Raw genomic sequence first — 22,240 nt, 5'->3', positions numbered from 1 at the left:
CTGGTTTGTTAACTGCTTTGTGTTGGCAAGAGAAAAGTAACTAATTTTCCACTTTCTTTCGCATTTCCCCCAAAAGATAAAGTAACCTCTTCCCTATGAAATATCCTAGCCTATAAACATTGTGCAACATGGCAACTTTGATCATTGCGTTAAAGGCCTTTCTTTATGGTGGTTATTGCTTAATAGATATCAGTGTCCCATTTGGTTTGCAGAGCCAGACTGACAGATTTTTTTCCCCTCCTCCTTCTGAGAGGAGTTCACATCACATAGATGGTTCCCAAAGACTGTTTCACAAAGCTTTTCTATTATAGAAAGAAATCTCCGCTGGAGGAGCTCCAGGAACAGATGTTCTAAGGCACCATTTAGCCTTTATCATATGAAGACATTCAAGATGGCTTATGCACCAGGTATTTCACAATCAGGATTAGGAAGAATCAGGCTGATTCTTCCAGGAAAATGCTCATGATGTAAACCCCGATCCACTTATAGCATCCTATTATCAAACTATGTTAACAGAAGGGTGAATGGTTATTGAATCTGGGTTTAGATGGGGGGGGCATTTTTTTTCATATGTTTTACACCTCAATATTTTTCAAATACTGTTCTTTCACTAATTGTCCGAAAGATGAAAAGATAAACAAGTGTTAAAACTGAACACAAATTTAATATCAAGTTGATATGTTCAAAAAGATGGAGAATTGTTGTGCTGCCATATTTTATTGTGACATCCCTTCATATTAACAAGGCACCTCAATAGAGGCTCTTTAATGAACCATGATACCATGTTTTCTAGTGGTGTAATTTTATCTTTTGATATGAGTCATGCTAAAATGGTTATAGCCTTTATTTTCATTTTGCAAAAAAATTGTTAACAAAACAAGACCATGTGTATTACTTCTGCAAAGCAGTTCATTCTTACTCTTTTTTTAAAGATAACTTATACTATTATACTTTGCAAGCCCTTTCCAACTATCACATGCATATATTCAAAATTGAGAACAAGATCTCCTGATTGCTCAATGCATTTTTCTTTGTAAACTGCCTATACCCAAAAGCAAAGCAGGGATTCATTATGTGCCATCAAGCCTACGTATGTTGACTCTTAGCAACCAAAGTGATAGATTTTCTTCAGGACGATCTGTCCCCAACCTGATCCTTTTAGATCTTCCAGTGGTGCATTCATTCATTGCCAGCATATCTGAGTCTATCCACCTTGCTGTTGATCATCCTCTTATTCTCTTTCCTTCCACCTTTCCCAGCTTCGCAGACTGCTCTAGAGAGCTAGGTCTTCCCACAATGTGCATGAAGTGTGATATATTGAGCCTGGTCATTTGTGCTTCGAGTGTGAACTCTGGGTTGATTTCAGTGGTGGGTTGCTCCCGGTTCACACCAGTTCACAAGAACCGGTAGTAAAAATTTGTAGCAATTTGGAGAACCGGTAATAATATTGGCTGGCGATGCCCCCGAACCGGTTCCTGGCCTGGTCGCCACTCGCTTACCCTGCCCACCTCATCAGAGGCTTTTTTTTTTAACTTTTAAAAGCATTTTTTCTACAACCTCTTCGGCCAAAAAAAAAATGCTTTTAAAAGTTAAAAAAAAAAGCCTCTGACGATTGCGCGGCTCAGCTGGGATTGTCAGAGGCTTTTAAAAGCATATTTTCTACTACCTCTTCAGCCGAAGAAGTTGTAGGGGGGAAAAATGCCTTTAAAAGCCTCTGGCAATCCCAGATGAGTTGCCTGATCGTCAGAGGCTTTTAAAAGCATTTGTTTCTACAACTTATAAGATTGTAGAAAAAATGCTTTTAAAAGTTAAAAAAAAAAAGTTGGCCACGCCCACCCAGTCACATTACCCCCCACCAAGCCACACCCACAAAATAAGCCGTGCCCACAAAACCAGTAGTAAAAAATTTTAGAACCCACCCTTTGTTGATTTGTTTTATGGCCCATTTTTCTGTTGTATATTTGAAACTGAAAGTCAAATTTTCTGATTGCTCATTCAGATACATTTTCTTCACAAACCACCTATATTTTACACTGTAGGAATGGCATTCCCAGAATACGGACATTTCATAACAATGGGAAAGTCAGGTCCCTACTTAAAACATTGATTAGGAATATACGGGGGAAAAATGAAACCAACTTTCATAATGAGATAAAGTTAAAGCCTCGAAAGCTTATATCATAATTAGTATGGTAGCTTTAAGGCACAAGAAGAATTCTTTTACTAAATGACACTTTGGAAATTCTTGGGTTAGACATAATCCCTAAACTTTCCTTCTACCTCCACTAAATCACTGCCCAGTTTTCTTTCTTCTTCTTTTCCTAATATGGTATAGCAGGAATAAGCCATGCAGCAATGCACTTATCCTTAGAGTAAGCACCTTGAAAGTGAAAGCTGGCTGATTAAAATGAATACTGTGACATGTAGATAAAGCTCCAATGCATTTTCTGCCTTCAGTAGCAAGCACGCATATAGTTCAAGAAATTCATTTTCATGAGCTAGACAGAGTAGCTGTGCAAAGTGTTTAATATAGCTTGGTCAGTTACAGTAACTTTCCAGAGGATTTGTAATACATACTAAAGCCTGTAGTTATATTTTTGTATATATAGCAAAGTTTCCCCACTTCCTTTGAAAGCAATGATAGTTAGGACAACCTTGTAATAATGGTTATATGATGGTCTTTCTGCAAAAACATCTATCTTGTCAGGTAAAGCTGAAGATGGTCCTGGATTTTTCAGACTCTGGTTTGGCCTCAGATAGTTGTAGGGAGCAGTGAAATTGTGAGTGCCGTATGCTGGAGTTGCTGGCAAAATCAACATTTCTGCTAGTAGAATGAAGTCTGCTTGCCTAAAAAAGGATAATAAAGTCAGTGAGACTTCTAGAGACCAGCTTCCAAAAGTGCTGGTCATTGAGGCCATACCTACCAATTTTATAGTAAAACTTACCATATTTTTCACACTATAAGATGCACCGGACCATAACACGCACATTAGCTTTAGAAGAGGAAAATAAGAAAAAAAAAATCTGCCTCCCAGTATCCATCCGGTATTCATCTGGCTAGCGTCCTTACAGCAAACAGCCTGGTCAGCTTCAGCACGTTATCGCAGCCCCAGCATGTGACTTGTCAGGGCTCCACTCTGTTGCGCCCACCACCAGACAATTGAGCTGAGCTTCCACCGCCGCTAGGGAATGCTGGAGCCTTCACTGCCAAGCAGCTGATTGGCGGTTGGATCAGCCTCCCAGAATATCACCAATCAACTGTTCTAGGTGGCGGGGATTGCTACCGCTGCTTATCACATCAGCTGCCTATCACCACCATTGCCATGCAGCGGCAGCAATTTTATTTATTTATTTATTTTTCAGATTTCTATACCGCCCTTCTCCTTTCGGACTCAGGGCGGTGAACAGCCAAGATAAAAAACATTTATACACAAAAGTTAAAAATAGATTTAAAATAATTAAATAAATTTGGCCCGTAATTTAAAACTTTTCAGTTAAAATCCATATCAAAATTTAAAACCAACCATAAAATCAGGACAGCCCGGCTAACTGAAAAAAATAGGTTTTTAGGGCCCGACGAAAAGTCCGGAGGTCGGAGATCACTCGTATCTGGGGGTAGATTGTTCCAGAGGGTAGGTGCCACCACAGAGAAGGCTCTCCCCCTGGGGGTCGCCAGCCGACATTGTCTGGCTGACGGCACCCTGAGGAGGCCCTCTCTGTGGGAGCAAACTGGCCGGTGGGAGGCAATTGGTGGCAGAAGGAGGTCCCATAAGTACCCAGGCCCTAAGCCATGGAGCGCTTTAAAGGTGATCACCAACACCTTGAAGCACACCCGGAAGTCCACCGGAAGCCAATGCAGCTCGCGCAGGAGAGGAGTCACATGGGAGCGCCCCGTCACTCCCATAATCCCCCATGCGGCCGCATTCTGCACCAGTTGGAGCTTCCGGGTGTACCCCAAGGGGAGCCCCATGTAGAGAGCGTTACAATAGTCCAGACGAGAAGTGATGAGTGCTTGAGTGACCGTGCGTAAGGAGTCCCGATCCAGAAAGGAGCGCAACTGGCGTATCAGGCGAACCTGATAAAAAGACCCCCTGGCCACAGCCGTCATATGCTCTTCTAAAGACAGCCGTGCGTCCAGGAGGGCACCCAAGTTGCGGGCCCTTTCCGTGGGGGCCAATGATTCGCCCCCAATAACCAGCAATGGCGCCAGCTGGCTATACTGGGATGCCAGCAGCCACAGCCACTCGGTCTTGGAAGGGTTGAGTCAAAGCCTGTTTCTCCCCATCCAGACCCGCACGGCCTCCAGGCACTGGGACATCACTTCCAAGGCATCGTTGGGATGGTCTGGGGTGGAGATGTACACCCCAGACCAATTGCAATCAACAGCAATTGGCAGCAAACCGGTGGCGGGGATCCCCGCCGCCTAGAACAGCTGATCAGTGGTATTCCGGGAGGCCAATTCAACCTCCAATCAACTGCTCGGCAGCGAAGGCTCCAGCATTTCCCACCAGCAGCAAATGGCGGCAGCGGTGACAGGGGCAAACGCCACTGCTGCACCAACCACCCTCCCCCCATCGCAATATTCGCTCTATAAGATGCACAGACATTTCCACCTACTTTTTTGGGGGGTGGAAGTGCATCTTATAGTGCAAAAAATACAGAAAATTGCATTCTAGAAAGGTGCACTGGCAGTGTTACCTATAAGAAAGGTCACACAAAATAATAATAATATTTTATAATAACAAATATGTGTGTAAACTCAAATTGAGAAACACTATAGTGTTTTGAAGCAGCTGAAAAAAATACTTTATTTTGTTCGTCACTGGCATTTCCCTTGTGTCTTTAATACGGGGAGGGGAACCTTTTGGTATCATATAGAGGTCATTGTTACCTTCTGTCTTAAAGATTCCCCAGACATTCTAGCCCCTCCCTTCTATAGCTGCTCTAGGAGTACCCTAGCACTGATCTACCAGAAGTTTTGTATTGTAAAATAAAAAGAACAGCTGCCTATCCCAGGTTCTTGGAAAGACTCAATAGGTGGACAAAAATGCCAAATCCAGTCTAAACATCTGGCTGACCAAATTCATAGGTAAAGAATAGATGGTATCTGGCTCAATAGCAGTAACTCTTAGAGGGATCTTGGAGTCCTAATGGACAATCACTTAAGTATGAGTGATTGTTATGTAAAAGAAGACCAAAAAGAGGCCAAAAATATATGCTTTTATACATCTTCCACATCTTTGGCACTGAAAGTTCTCATTGCTAGCTCTATTGCCAATTTTCCTTCATTTTATAGATTTAAATAAACATTATTAATCATAATTGTTTTTATCTTAAAGACTCTCTATCCCTCACAATCAGCTTATACTTTTGCCAAAGTTTGTGTTCCTTTTCTTATTTCTCATTTGAGAAAACTTTGGTTTCATGACTTTTTTATGTTTTCCTGTATTTCTGCTGGTTAGTCACACTAGCACCTTTCCTCTAGTTTAACGGAACATCTCTGTTAGGAGTTATGTAGTTCATATTCCTTAATTTTAATGAATGAATTCCTTAAAGCAGTGTTTCTCAACTTTGGCAGCTGGAAGCTATGTGGACTTCCAATTCCCAGAATTTCCAGCCAGAATGCTGAAATCCACTCAGCTTCATATTTTCCTGTGTTCTGAATCTTAATGAGAGATAACTAATATATATTGTACAATATTAAATGTTACCTAAGCTTTTCTTTGGCTCCTTAGCAAGCAATACATATACTTAGATAATCCTATAGATTTAAGGAGGCATGGAGACAAGCTACATCAATATGTCCACTGCATTTGTAACAGTGTATGGGAATGGGAGGTTGGGCTCAGAGATGCTACTTAGGGAACAATCAGATAGGAGATAGCATAGTCAACAGCTGGATAGTGGATAGGGCAAAAGACTCAATAGAAACTCCCTAGTTTCTTAGGCTGTAAAGAAAATGATGGGAGACTTATAGCTTCAGACTAGCAAGATTCTATTAATATACTCTTACAATTAAAAAAGTTAGTACCTGGTTGTTCTTCCTGTCTCATCTACCTAATAAGGCTGACATCAATCTTGGAAGTCTCTATATCTCTTTCAAAGTGAGAAAATTCAAGAATGGCCTCTGATCCTTATCTGCCAAGCAATTGGCAGCAGCGGTTGTTGCAACACCAGTAGGAAGTAGATGCCCTGATGACCAATTTGCAGAATGCCATGATACAACTGACACAATAGGCTGGGGCATGTTTGGCTCCAACCCTCAGCAGCACCACAGATGATGGCTCAGTACATGCTCCTGCATTCCCATGATATCTTGTCAAAGAAATTTGGAGGGAACCAGGATCAATTCTCAACATTCACCGTTCAATATGAAATGTTTATGGCATGCAAGCTGGTGGAGTTTCCACTGATTGCACCAAAGTGACTTTTGTGCTGAGTTTGCTGAAGGAAGCAGTAGGTAAGTGGGCAAAACCATGAATTGAAGGAAACAATCCAGTGCTGGACAACTATCAGGACTTCATGTATAAACTTAAAGGACACTTCGAGGATCTCATCAGAGAATCACTGATAGTTGAGGGATCTGGAAGCTCAAACAGGATGGAGCAGAGTAAAGTCATATATTTCATGCTTTAAATTGTTTGCTGGCGGTATAGGGTGGAATGATTAACCAGTTCAAAGAAGGGCTGACCAAGGACCTAAGAGATGCTCTAGTAAGACAAGGCACCTCAAATACCCCAGAAGGTATTGGCTGCACTCCCCCACCCTCCGAACCCTGAAAGGGGGCTCACCACCATTTGAAGAGAATCTGTTAGCTGATAGCAGGCACGCTTACTTAATTTTGTTATTGTTAACCTTAGTTCCCAGCAAGATGGTAGAATTCTCTGACCTTGTAGAATATGGAGCAACCACTAATTTCATAGACATAAAAAGTATAGAAACTAAAATTGCTTATTCAAGCTCCAGAAAGCCCAATGAAGTCAAGATAATTGATGGACAACCACTAAGAGCAGGGTTGATTCTGCAGCACATTGGCTCCTTTGCAGTTGACAATCCAAGATCACATTGAGTTCATAACATGGTATGTAACTTCCTCCTTGCAAGTACCTATCAACTTGGGAATAACGTGGCTTCAGCTGCATGATCCAGGTATAATTGGATGCAAGGGATGATCTCATTCCCCATTCCTAAATGCCAGCAACATCATTTACAAGCAGTGAAAGCTTACCTCGCCCACTCCAATGCAGAATATGGGAGAATCATTACTGCCAGAAAAATATGCATATTTTGCAGATGTGTTTGGAGAGGAAGAGGCAGCTGAGTTACCTTGCTGCCCACTGGGTATGTAATTGCACCATCAATTTTAAACCAGAATCCAAATCCCAGGAAAGAGACAGTATCCTATGTCTATCCATTAGTTAGTCAGTTTCATTAATGTTTGGAAATCAACATCAAAAAAGGAATCTTCACACTTCCAACTCAACAACCACATTTTTTGTCCTTCCAAAACAAGGCGAAGCAGCAGCCACTCTGAAAAGAAAGGAGGGAGTCCCCATGCACAGAGTTGATGACTACAAAGACCTGAAAAGAACGGCATTTAGAGATGACTATCCAATCCCACTAATCTCAGATCTATTAGCTGGCTACAAAAGGTACATATCTTTATAAAATTAGACTTGAGAGGTGCTTGCGATCTAATCATAATGAAGGAAGGACACAAGTATTTAACAGCCTTCAGTACAAGACATGGCAATACACAGTGATGCCTTTTGGCTTGGTTAAATGTGAAGCTAGGGACTTATTGGTTTATTAACAACTTATTTTCAGAAATTCTAGACCAGTATGTGGTGGTTATACTTAGATGACATATCAGTTTATTCTGAACATCCTTTTCCTTGCATGTAACCATGTCAGAAATGTATTGCAAAAATTACAGTACAATAAGGTCTTGTCCAACTAGAAAAGTGTGCATCAGACCTTAGACAATTTGGGCTACAGATTCTCTACAAAATCCCATCTGGCAACAATGCTCCAGACATGCAACTTTGAGTCACACCATAATCAGATCAACATGAAAATCTGGAAGGAGCAAGAAGACAGGCTGTTGATCTGTTTGACTAGATTAGGGCACAGCAACAGCAGGATGCCCATGCCAAGACACGAGTGGATTACTTCTAAGAGAGACCAAAAAGGTACTGTTGTGCCTTTCACAGTGAAGGTATAGCTAAAGTACCTGAAGGTACTGTGCCATGACAACAAAACAGCAGAACATGGAGGGTATTTAAAACCTAACATCAACTTTTTGTAGCCTCATGTCTGGGCCAACATAAAGAAATTTCCTCTTGTCATATCAGTCATAGAGGAAAAAAACATCCCTGGTAATCTGGCTAGGTTATTGCAGCTGCAAAAACCCCTTCACAGCCCCAGGACATTGCTTCTCTAGATTTTATCACTGATTTTGCCCCAAGTCAGGGATATACTAATTTACTTGTAGTGATGGATTTATTTACTAAAGTGGCTCATTTTATTCCTTGCAAGGGTCCCTCAGTGGCCTAGGAAACAGCTCAACTCTTTGCAACATGTCTTTAGATATAATGGAATCAATCATGATATAGAGATATAGAAATCAATCATATGATCTCAGACAGAGGAAGCCAGTTCACTTCCAAATTTTTGAAATCCTTTGTGCAATTATTATTAAAATTAATTCATCTTCCTCACATCATCCAGAGACCAATGGAGAATCTGAGAAGATTAACCAACTGTTATAAGCAATATTTGTGATACTATATTTCATACTAGCAAGACAACTGGACTGATTTCATGCCTCTCGCTGAATTTATTTACAATGATGCAATACACTCCTCATTGGTATGTCCCCATTCCATGCAATTTACAGACTCTACCTACGGGTCTTACCAACAACTAGGCAAGAAAGCACAATTCCATGTGCCTCAAACTTACTACACAAGAGTCAAGCAGCCCAAAGTCTATTATAGGAACAACTGAAATTGCCAAAGGCTACGTACAAAAAGAAAAAAAGTAGGTGCATGCAAACAAGAGGGATGTAGATTTGCAGAAGAGGAATTGGTGTGGCTTTCTGCAAAATTTCTGACTTCCACAAAATCTTCCAAGAAACTAGACCTGAAATCTGGTTCAGCACTTGGTTGTGTTTTCTGTCGGGTCTACCTGGTAAGGCTGATAGCTTTATTGATTCTCTTCTATCCATTAATAACTAGGCAGGATGGAAGGCACTGACAAAATCATACTTTGGCCTTCCCGAAAGCTAAGTAATAAATTATTTATTCCAGCAGAAGAAGAAAAGGTCAGAGATATACATTAGGACTCATTCCTAATGGCACTGTGAGGTTCCGAACCACCTTATTGCTCTAGCTTAGCATAAACCTGTTGTTATAATTTATTTTTATTTTTTTTATTTTATTTTGAATTTGTATACCGCCCTTCTCCCTGAGGACTCAGGGCGGTGAACAGCCAAGTAAAAACATCAAGTACAAATATTAAAATACAGTTAAAATATACATATATAAATTTGGCCCCATTAATTAAAAACAATAAACAAAACACTTAAAAACACTTAAAAAAAAAAATTAGGCCAGCCCGGCTTGCTGGAAAAGGAAGGTTTTAAGGGCACGGCGGAAGGCACCGAGGTCTTGGATTCTCCTTATCTCTGGAGGCAATTGATTCCAGAGGGTAGGTGCCCCCACAGAGAAGGCCCTCCCCCTGGGGGTCACCAGCCTGCACTGTTTGGCTGATGGCACCCCGAGGAGGCCCTCTCTGTGGGAGCGCATGGGTCGATGGGAGATTGTCGGTGGCAGCAGGCGGTCTCGAAGATAGCTAGGCCCTATGTCATGGAGCGCTTTAAAGGTGATAACCAACACCTTGAAGCGCACCCGGAAGACCACTGGGAGCCAGTGCAGCTCGCGCAGGAGCGGTGTTACATGGGAGCGCCAGGCTGCTCCCGTCACTACCCGCGCTGCTGCATTCTGGACCAGTTGGAGCCTCCGGGTGCTCCTCAAGGGGAGCCCCATGTAGAGAGCGTTGCAGTAGTCAAGGCGAGAGGTGACGAGGGCATGAGTGACTGTGCACAGGGAATCCCGATCAAGAAAGGGCCGCAACTGGCGGATCAGGCGAACCTGACAAAAGGTCCCCCTGGTTACAGCTGTCAGATGTTCCTCCAAGGACAGCTGCCTATCCAGGAGGACTCCCAGATTGCGAGCCCTCTCTGTGGGGGCCAACGACTCGCCCCCAATAGTCAGTGATGGAGTCAACTGACTATATCGGGATGCCGGGAGCCACAGCCACTCAGTCTTGGAAGGGTTGAGCCTGAGCCTGTTCCTCCCCATCCAGATCCGCACAGCCTCCAGGCACTGGGACATCACTTCAAGGGCATCGTTGGGGTGGCCTGGGGTGGAGATGTACAGCTGGGTGTCATCAGCGTACTGGTGGTATCTCACCCCAAAGCCACGGATGATCTCGCCCAGCGGCTTCACATAAATGTTGAACAGGAGGGGCGAGAGGACCGACCCCTGAGGCACTCCACATATAAGAGGCCTTGAGGTCGACCTCTGCCCACCTGCCAACACGAACTGCGACCGGTCGGAGAGAAAGGAGGAGAACCACCGTAATACGGTGCCCCCCATCCCCAACTCTTCCAGCCGGTGCAGCATGATACCATGGTCGATGGTATCAAAAGCCGCTGAGAGGTCTAACAGGACCAGAACAGAGGAACAACCCCTGTCCCGAGCCCTCCAGAGATCATCAACCAACGCGACCAATGCCGTTTCCGTGCTGTGCCCAGGCCTGAAACCAGACTGGAACGGATCTAGATAGGATGTTTCCTCCAAGAATTGTGGAAACTGTCGCGCGACCACACTCTCAACAACCTTCGCCAGGAAGCGAAGGTTGGAGACAGGACGATAGTTGGCCAATATTGCCGGATCCAGGGACGGCTTCTTGAGGAGAGGCCTCACCACCGCTTCTTTCAAAGCGGCGGGGAAGTGACCCTCACTCAACGAAGCGTTGATAACACCCTGGAGCCAGCCTCGTGTAACCTCCCGGGAGGCCAGTACCAACCAGGAGGGACACGGGTCCAGTAAACATGTGGCCGCACTAAGTCTCCCCAAAATCCTGTCCACATCATCCGGAGTCACAGCATCAAACTCCTCCCAGGTAACATTCTCAAGACTATTCCTCGTCACCCTGCCCTGATCTACCCAGTCAGAGTCCAAATCCCCCCGGATCTGAGCGATTTTGTCATACAGGTATTGTCCGAAATCCTCCGCCCTGCCTTCCAAGGGATCCTCCCGCGCTCCCGGATGGAGCAGGGAGCGGGTTACCCTGAACAGGGCGGCCGGACGATTCCCTGATGACGCAATAGAGGCGGAAAAGTAGTTAAACTTTGCCGTCTTTATCGCCACTAGGTAGGTCTTAATATGCGACCTTACCAGTGTTCGGTCAGATTCAGCGAGACTGGCCCTCCAACCACTCTCTAGGCGTCTTTTCCGGCGTTTCATCTCCCTCAGCTCCTCGGTGAACCAAGGAGCCGCGAGGGATCGACACCGGGTCAGAGGCCGCAAAGGCACGACTCGATCCAAGGCCCCACCAGCCGCCCGATCCCAGGCAGCTACCAGGTCCTCGGCCGAGTCGTGTGCCAGATCTTCAGGAATTGGCCCAAGCTCCATCTGGAACCTATCAGGATCCATCAGGCGCCTGGGGCGGATCCATAATCTCTTTAGGGGATGCTCAACATGAATAGTGAATAAGAAGTTGTAGTTCATGGCTGCCTGAAATAATCTCATATTTGAAAACTTTATGCCAGTGAGTGACACAATCAAATTTGCACAAATGCCAACAACTGTTGACAGAATTTGGTTACTCTCATTGCATGAATCATAATAATTACACATTCATTGTTTAGACATTTACAATTAAACTTTTTTGAGTCCAAACAAACTATTTAATTTAGCTCAAGTGGGCTTGAGGTTTATTCAGTGTCTGGCATAGAGGGTAATCCTGATACAGTGCAAACTGAAAGACAATTCATAATTGTCATAATCATAATTATCACTAAGTAAGAACTCAAATAGAAGAAATGGAGTATATCTGAACTATTTTTAATCAATAGGCATAGGAACTCTGTTCAAAGTTAGAAACGTGAGATTTGATACTCCACTCTTCTTTTAGTGAATACGTTTGTCTAGTACATCTTAGCTGCATCTGAGAAAATATCACTAGGCCAATCCTCCCAAACTGATACCCTTGACTCTTTTATGCAATGTGAATATTTGTATATACCCAGTATGGAAATTCTATGTGTTGCAATCCATATTAGTATCAGCTGGGAAAAAAATTGCATGAGACCTATGTTTGTTTTTAAATTGTGTGAAGCAGACAGCTATATTTATATGAATATACATAGATATTAATAGCCAGAAACAAAAATGGCTACAATACATGATATAATATATAATATATCAATACATTGGGATATCTGTGCAGTTTCCTTTGTTATTTCTCCTCATAATGGATTCTGGTTTTTCTTTTACAATGATAGATTTTTATATAAAAAAAGTTTGCTTGAAATTAATAATTCAGGCCATAATTGTAAGCATCATCTGCCAAAACCAGAATTAGCTAGGCAAGACGGTCACCTTTTACCAGAGCAGTTAGGAAAAGACTGAAAAGCCCATTATAAGTAAGCAGCCATTTTAAGGATAAAAAGTAGCAATTAGTGGGGACTGTTGTAAAGGTCAGGGGCCTCTAGCTGACTGTGGTTCTTTGTTATTAACATATTTCAGGTTTAGTAGGCATGTCTTGGCTGTAAAGGGATTTTATTCATATTAGCCTGAATACAGAACCATTTCCCATTTTCATTGATGTTGCAGAAAATCTCAGATTTGAAACTGATAGGATGATATTATCTACTACCAATCTTTTCTAGCACGGTAGGAAAGAGGCAAAGCCTGAAAGATAGTAAGGCACAATGAAGAATAAATAGGAGAGAAGCCTAAAAGTAACTCTTAACATTTAGGAGGCCTTTCAGATAATATTTGATTGGTTAAAGGCTTGCTAAATTTTAAGAGGCTACTTAATTTGTCTCTTCATCAAAACAAAATCTGTGACCATAAGAGTGGAATTTTTTGATACAGCTTTCCAGTCTCCACTTATACGCCCTGCTGCCTATGAAACCTCATTTCTGTAAATTAGATTTTCAAATCTTAGTATATCTAGATTAAACCATTCCATAACAGGAAATATAAAACACAAATCTTACCTGCTGCTGATAATGTATTATTTTAAACTACATAAACCTTTGTACGCAAAGCATTTTAGGCTTCACTTAAAAACTGTAGCTCACTCCCTTCCACCTCCACTCATAGCGAGTTTAATAAGATGGGGAAATGCTGGGAATGGCTGAAGTGTTTATCTGTTAGTGTCACAGAAGAAAGCAATAGAAAGAATAAATAGCAAATACATCATTCAGCAGTGCCTGACAAAGATTGCTTTATTGCCGTGTGCTAGTTGAGATGGGTAAATCTATTGATAGCGTTGTTCTTCACTTCTCCAACTTCAAATCCATTATATCCTGTTTTCATGTATATAAAATTTTGTTTTAAAAATGGCATGTTTTTTTAGATGCTTTTCTCCCAACCGAAGCTATTTTGCACATCACTTTTGAGTTAAGTACAGATATAAAATGGTGTTCTAGATTGCATATAAATTTAAAAGGTGCAAATTAAAATGAAAAAGTGAAAGGACTGCAGGAGTTACACACTTAAAGCCACTTTTTATAAGCATATGGAACTCACCATTACTGACCAGATTAAAAAAATAACATAGGAGATAAAAATGAGGATTATGAGTTCAGTAGCAAAACACAGGGTGTAATTCAGATCACATCTGAATTAGAATACTTTTTATTATAAACTAGGAGGCCAAGGTTAGCAATCTTTCCATTATGAAAATTCATGCTTAGTCTTTAGCAAACAATGTATCAGTGACATATAGAAGGCAGAGTGATGCATTGTCAGTAGAGAATTTAAAAGCCAAACTGACTTATCAGTCCTTTGGCAACTTGGGGACAAAGGGTATCTGCTAAGAACTTCTTACCTGCTTAAGATGACAAGGAGGTTATCTGGAAGGTCAGAAGTGAGTATGGAGTCAAGTTACTGCCGCTGGTATGCCAGTCAACTATTTGGGAATAAATGGTGCAGGACAGCAATGGAGATAAATCAGGGTAGACTGGTGGTGGTATGGTTGGACCAGCCTGGATCCTCCTCCTCCTCCCTCTAGTCAGCTCTGGATATTTTACTTATTATTTATTTATTTCTAAAAATTACATGGCCACCTGACTCTTGGTGACTCCAGGTGGCTTTCAAAAATAAAGTATTAAATACACTAGGTATTTGCAGTTCACTACTGCACTGAATCATATCAAGGTAGAAGAGAATTGCAAACTTTTCTTTGGGGAAATGAGTTCTGTTTCAATGGTAGTTACAGCATTTGAGGGAAGAATAATTTCCTTCAACATAGTCATGATTCAGAACAGAAGTCACAGTGAATGCCAGTGGCTCATCATGTGCTTTTACCTTACTGCCCAGAACATTTTCAGAGCAGTTCTGTGTATTTCTTGGCCATGGCTAGCACTGGCACAGAGACTAAATTCTTAGAATGAGTTGTTTGCATATATTATCTATCCCCACCCCCAGGGATGAGATTTGGATATTATGCTGTCATTGACACATCTAAAATATTGATATTTTTGATAAATCATGATTTCATTAAAATTACTCATACTATGAGTTTGATTTTCTAAAGGGCAATTATCTATTGTGTATTTGTTCCAAATTGTAGGAAGCTGCCCTACATTTACAAATGTGGATATTTTAGGACTATTTCATATATCAAATGAATAAACCAACTGTGATATGAAAGCATTTATCAATATTTTAGTGCAAGACTATCAAAATATATGGTGTGCCTTAGCTCATGAATTTTGTAAGTACTAAGACAGATTTTAGAAATATGGTCAACTTTATTGCTATGATTGTGGTGTTGCTGTTAACAAATAACTTTGCTTCATTCTAGCTTTCAAATTTTAGACATTTCCTTAAGTTGTTTCTGCTACTCATGCTCTTTTTCAACAATTCTAACTAAGTAAAGATGAGAGTGAGAAAAGACTTTGTAATCTATACGTTTAAGATAATAGTGCAAAAATGAGACTAATAATAACAAATATTAGTAGATGTTGTTATATGTCACCTTGTTAAGGAATACTAAAATTGATTGGTCACTTATATTTAAATAACTTCAATCAAGTTCTATTTCAGGCTCTGGGGCAACTTCCAAATGAATCATTAGACTCTGAAAGTAAAAGTCTTTTTTAATATTTTGATTTTAGTATCTAGAATCTGGTGCACAAAATCAAATTATTTGTTCACCTTTTTCTGAGGCTAAGACCAAATTTTAGCTTTCATCACCCACCTCTCACCCCATGATATAATCAGGAGCATAAGGGGATTCGTATAGAATTTCCTTCTATACTACTTCAAACTATAATACTTCAATATTTCTAATATAATACTTCAAGCCATTCAGAGTTACTATGATGGGCAGCCTATAAATTTTATAAATAAATACATAAACAGATACATACATGTTCCTGGGTACAAACAAATCTGGGCAATGTCTTTAATGGGAGATTTTCCTATTAAATTAGAAAAACTAATTTCTACATGTTCATAATTATTTTTACTAATAACATACCCTATGTGCAAAGAATAATTTTACATATGGTTGTTTAAGTTGTGCTAAAGTATGAATGAATGTACAATTCAGTTACATTTGTTGAGGTGCAATGTCCCTAATAACTGTACATTCCTGTCTGGCATGTCTACCATATAATGCCTTCATTATATTAATTAATGGAATATTGTCAATTTACAGATGGTAAGACTGAAAGAAAACAATAACAATAAGTAATAGTAATACAGAAAGCAGAATAAATCTTTAAAATGAATATTAGTGCTGGTGGTTCCATAGTCAGTCTCCAAGCAGCCAGATTTTTAGCACTTTCTCACAAGCCATGAAATTGAGGGCCATCCTCATCTCAAGGAACAATTATTCCATTGGAGGGAAGACCTTATAGAGAATGCACATTGTTGGAATTACTTCTTCCATTCCCCCTTTAGCAGGCACTCTTACTACATAGTGAATCTCAACCTTAAAGAGACATTCTCTTAAAAGCTCAGAGCCAAAAAGGGCTTAAAGGAGGGAACTAACACATAGAATTGCCCTTGGGAACAGAGTAATTAGTGGAGCTCCTGTAGCAGTGGTATGATATAGGAGGAGCATGAAAGCTGCTCCATTTTGTTCTTGCTGACATTTCTAGGAAATCTTCACATGCAGTGAAGTGAAGAAAAGTGAATTTCAGTAATCTAACTGAGATATAGCAATGGCAACACTGACCATCTTCAATATGTTCTGCTCCATATCAGATTGCTGGGCAAAGATTCTCCAGTTCTACTTTCACTTGTTCTTTTAGCAAGATTTGTGAGTCTATAGGGATCCTCAGATTGCAAGTTTGCTCTTTCTGAAGGAAGGCAGTCCCACTAAGAATTGTTGGAAGAAATGTCCATCTGGGTTCAGTTCCAAGTGGGGAGAAAGACTCTGGAAACATGGAAGCTGTTTGGAAAGATGGTTTAATGGTGGACAGGACCACATGGTTTGAGGTCCTGGGCAATCGAGCACATGGGAGGGAGGGAGGGAGAGGGAGGGAGAGAGAGAGAGAGAGAGAGAGAGAGAGAGATTTATACCTTCTCTTGGGCCCTGCCTTGGAGTTTCCTGTTCCTGTGTAAAAAATGTATTCTGATTGGTTGTCAGACTCCCATGGGGCCATGCAGGGGTATGTTTGTAGGTTGTCTTGAGTCCCAGGCTTGGTTGAATCTTGCTGGGTGATGTAATGAAGGGGCTATTAACAAAGGTGTGGGCTGTTTTCCAAGAGCATGTTTCTCCTTTTCTCATCCATAATATTCTGCCTTTTTAATATTTCCTAGAATATTTCATTCTTCTAGGAAAGGGGTGGTGCTAACTTCCTACGGAATCAAAGTTGACACAATCCTTGAATCTGTAGATTTCCAAATTAACAACCTCTTCATCTTGCTGGAGTTGAGTCTGATCTTGTTTATCCCGACTGAAATCCCTTTAGCTCCAACACTAGATCAAAATTTTTGCCATGCGTCTAAGTGGGCCTAGTGTGGCTTCTCCCAATGTCTTTGTGTAGTTGTTGAACCAGATAAGAGAGATGACCAAGATCTGACGTTCCCAATAATGCAGTGGCCTGACTTTTCCCACCCTCAACTCATAAGTGTTCCCGCCCACTCAGGTAGAACAAAAACTACTGTAAAATGGTGTCTTCAAATCACAAGACTCTCAGCAAGTCCAGAATGATAGCATGGTAGGTGCATCAAATCAAATCACAATTTATTTAATCATTTATCAGAAGTATGTATAAAAAAATCAATCAGCAAAAGTTATGATAAAATTTAAATATTCAGTAGAAAAATGTGTAGTTGTTTGTCCTTTAACATGGAAGCAATCAATCAGAACTTTATTACTTTCAGAGTTTTCCAACAGTGATTATGATTGATATTTTGCTACTTTTATGAGGTTTCCAAGAATTTATTAGAAAAATGTACTCTCTTCCATAGAACGTTTGGAACATACACAGTGAGGGGGTAGTTATTAATTCAGAGCACAATGAACTGAACAATAGACAGCTAAGTAAAAGTTACTATGTTGGTTCAATAGCACCTTTCATATAGAGATAGATTAGATCCTGGGATGAAAATTATTATACCTCCATTCTAGAACCCCCACTAGTAAAGGCATTAAATCTGGAAAGAATAATCATGGGTTTATCCAGATAACAAATGTCCAGACTAAGAGATAGGACTGAATGCCCCAAACAAAGATTAATGGAGAAAGATTAAATTATCTTTAAAAATAATTATATACTGCTTTTCATTGATGCAGTAGTTAAAATAGATTGAAAAAGTAATTATACTGAGGCTCTGCAGCATTTTGGATTTGAAGGTAAAATTATTCTAGCATTTGTCTGCAACTTCTTAATGTAAGCATGGTTTTTCCTACTTTCATGTTGTTGCCAAATCCCCCCCCCCCCCGGCAATAGATATGTCCATAGTTTTCAACCACTTGGATGTTTTATACTCTACTTTATACAGTATTTTAGAGGGTCTTGTCCTGAGGAAGAGAGGTACAATAACCATTTGTGCAGATCTACCTTTTAAATACAGCTTATTCTGGAAACGTTAGTATGCGTTAATGATGACTTTCTTATCCTGAAACATTTCCTCTGCTTACTTCTGCTATTAAAGGCCGTTTGCATTTATCTACTTAGCAGGAAAAGAAAAATATTAAAAGTGGAGGAAAAATATATGTTTTACACAAAAAACAAAAAAGGGTGGGGTCAGAGAAAAAAAATAAGATACTGTAAATCTTTTGAAAAAGGTAGATTTCTAAATCTGTCAGACAAACTGCTTCTCTCTGTACGCTTAAAGCAGCCAATTTTCTCCAGCTCCATGACTTCTTCACAAGCTATTCTCAAAGGTTTTATGCATGCATGTGCATGCATAGCTGCTTTGCTTTGCATATTCATTCATTTATTCACTCATTCGTGCATGCACTGATTCATAAATTACTTCAGTTTCTATAGCTGCGCATCTCAGTGTCTAAGGGACTCTGGGCAGCTTACAATTCTAAAACTATAAAACAAGACAGTTAAAAATAGTAGAAACATCTAAAAATAAATACATACAGCAGCCTACTAACAGTAAAGCCAAGAAATGGGGCCCTTAACACATACAAAGCCCCAGGCTCAGTTACGCAGCCAAGTTTTAAACACACACACACAATTTAAACAGGTGTTTCTAAAGTACTTTAAAGTAAGTGGAATAATTTTATATGAATACCGTCACATCTAGAGTGGACTCCATAATGCCATCAAACCTAGAATGACTTCCTCTATTTTCAATATACAAATGAAAATGAAGTATATCTGTATGAATATTTGTAAGATGCAGTTAAATCGATATATAACATAAGATAGCGAACTATTTCTATAATGGAACACAATCCTAGTTTATTCTGTTCTCCAGGTCTGCCATACAGATCAGTTGCTATAAGAATGGAGAGAATTTTTTTTTCTTTCTCTTTCCTGTCCTCTCTCTTCCTTCTCTTACTTAAAAGGTAATTATTAGTTAGAGAGTAGTTATTAAAATGAACTTGAGGTTAAACTTTCACTCAGGTGGCGAGTATTTATGGCCTTCCAGGTATTACTATCCATCAAGTATCAGCATCTTTAATGCCACTGGTCAAGTGGCAATAAGAATTATCTGGAGAGCCACATTGCTTAGTTCATATCAGGCTTGCTTTTACTTGCACAAGTACAATAGTTTAAATGTGTGGATCACTGTCATATAGAAGTGATAGTGTTCACTCATCTTTGAAAAGGAGGGAAAAAAGAAGAAATATTTTCAGACAAGATGCTGTGCAATTCTTAAAGCTAGATGGAAACTGCAGCTTCAGATCAACTTCTATAAGTTGTTTGGCTTCATTTTATACTAACTCACACCCTTGTAATTGTTTCTGAAGTTTTTGTAACTTTATTCAACTTCTAGTATACCTGTAGTCCTTGACTTAGGACCACGATTGAGCCCAAAATTTCTGTTGTTAAGTGAGACATTTGTTAAGTGAGATTTGCCCCATTTTATGACATTTTTGCCACAGTTATTAATCACTGAAGGTGTTAAGTTAGCAATCCAGCTGTTAAGTGAATCTGGCTTTCTGACTTTGCTTGTCAAAAAATTGGAAAAAGTGATCACATGACCCCAGGACACAGCAACCATCGTAAATATGAACCAGTTGCCAATCATATGAATTTTGATCACATGACCCAGGGGAATGCTGCAAAGATTGTAACTGAAAAATGGTCGTAAATCACTTTATTCAGTGCCATTGTAACTTTGAACAGTCATTAAATGAACTGTTGTAAGTTGAGGACTACCTGTAGTAATGAGAGGAAATGTTCTGAATTGCCAATGCTTTTCATTATGTTTATTCTAATAAATACAATTTCATATACAAGGTAGTCCTTATGACTGTAACTGAGTCTGGAATTATGTTCATAAATTATTGTGATCATACGTTGAGGCATTACATGACTAGACCCAATTTTTAAGGCATTTTTATAGCAGTGATTAAGTGAATGCCAAAGTCATTAAGCAAATCCATTTTATCAAATAATCACTTTTTGCCAGAAACTGAAAGCAAATCCCAGAAACTGGCAAAAATGTCAAAAATTATGTGTCCATTGGACACTACAAAAAGATGGAAAAGTGATCTGGTTGCCAGGTGACCAAGATGCGATCACATGGCCATGGGAGTGTGCTTGTACAGCAATCATAACTTTGAAATCGAGTCATAAGTAGGTTTGGGGAGGTTTGCCATCACTTTGAATGGTTGCTAAGCAACCAGTCATAAGTGTATTTATTTTTGTTAACAAATTATACATATGCTGAGCATTTGATGTACTTATTGAATAATCTTGACATACCTCTCCCAAAGCACAAATACATTCAATTTTTTTTTACGGTTCTTATTGTATTCTTTGGTGAGTTGAAGATTTTTTTCTCCTCATGCACTATAAAAAGCAAATATATTGCAGGGTGAAGGACCTGTTTTGTTTTTGTCCCGTCCCCCCCATACCCCCATATTCTTCCTCTATTATCCCATTCTGTCCTTTTCAGGATCATAAGAACTTTAAGAGATTTTGTATTTAATCTTCTGCAAAGTAATTTGTACTGATATTCCTAACTAGCTCTCCTACTGTTACTAATCAGTGCACCCATGTGACGCTTCTGCGTATGTCTCCTGTCTCCTGCCGCTACCGGTTCACCCGATCCAGGGCAAACAGGTAGCAGCCCATCACTGCTAGTGATGAATATCTTATTAAATTGTGAGACGATGAATTCATCTCCAAATACAAATAGATTAAAAAATGAATATGTATTAAGTGTCATCTGTTTTGTTAAAAAAGTTTTATAAGCGAGAGAACTTTTTAATAAGTTTCAGCATATCTGGATTACAATAATTCAAGTTGTACAGAAAACTGTACATCTGTGCTGCTGTCTAAGGGACGTCTAGATTTTGCAGCATACTATTTTGGGATGTGTACTGTGTCTTATACATTTGGCTTTTTTTGGGAACTTGGTTAATGGGCTCAACCACTCAATAACAGAATTACAATAAGTGTATGCATTTTGGGAAAGCTGGAGTCTTCCCATGTAGACATTAAGAATCAAGTTTGTACACCCAGTTCTGAATGTTGTCACAGAGTAGGAAGGAATGGTGAGCAATGTCTTTAGGTAGACCTAAACTGTTCTAAGTTTCTTAATCAAGAGTAAAATATATATGAGTATTTTTATACTGTAGTAACAATTATGGGTTGGTAAGCTGAAAAATATTTGAGAAAAGTACTTGTAATGGTCCTAAGACCATGATAGACTAAATCTCTTGGACCCTGCACACAAAACATCATGCAATAATGAAGTAAATGCTACTAATAGAAAAGGCAGTACTTCTTTTCATGATTCCACATACTGTATACCGGTACTTGATTGATTTAGTTATTTTCATGATTCCACATATATTTGATTAATTTAGTTATAAACTTTAAACCATTGTTTATAACATATGGGCATGTTTTCACATATTTGTGTTGTAAATATAAATATTGATACATGCAGTGAACTGCAAGATCCAATTTTTAATTGTTTAAAACACCTGTCAACTACATTTTTCACCCATTACCTCCAGGAAAATGTTATTGTTTTGCATAGAATGCATTGGGACTAGATTTAGAAGTAGAACAATTAATTTCAGTGGTTCTGACCTAAATATCTCTAAAATCTGGATCTAATCCAGCAAAATTAGTGTTCATGGTATAGGATTTTTTAAAAATCCATTTTGTTAATTTCTCTTCCATCTGTTCCATTAAACAAAATAGGATTTGGCTATTTAAACAATCCTTACAAGTAAAATGGTACAAATAATGTATTTATAGTAAAACTGTAAATAAGAGAGAAAGTGTATCTAACAGTTTACAAATTATTCTAGAGTATAATGGTAAATAATTTGTAAG

At 39.7% G+C, this 22,240-nt stretch overlaps 1 protein-coding gene across 1 annotated transcript in view; it reads left to right on the top strand.

Annotated features, from left to right (window-relative positions):
- Positions 1 to 22,240, top strand: part of MYT1L (myelin transcription factor 1 like) — a 302,946-nt gene that overhangs the window by 208,611 nt on the left and 72,095 nt on the right. The window lies entirely within an intron of this gene.

The sequence above is a fragment of the Pituophis catenifer genome, unplaced genomic scaffold, assembly GCF_029215685.1.
Source record: "Pituophis catenifer annectens isolate HBS135680 unplaced genomic scaffold, rPitCat1.0.hap2 SCAF_1, whole genome shotgun sequence".
Lineage (NCBI taxonomy): Eukaryota > Metazoa > Chordata > Lepidosauria > Squamata > Colubridae > Pituophis > Pituophis catenifer.
The sequence above is the reverse complement of the archived record's forward strand: the minus strand, read 5'-3'. Positions and strand labels throughout refer to the sequence as shown.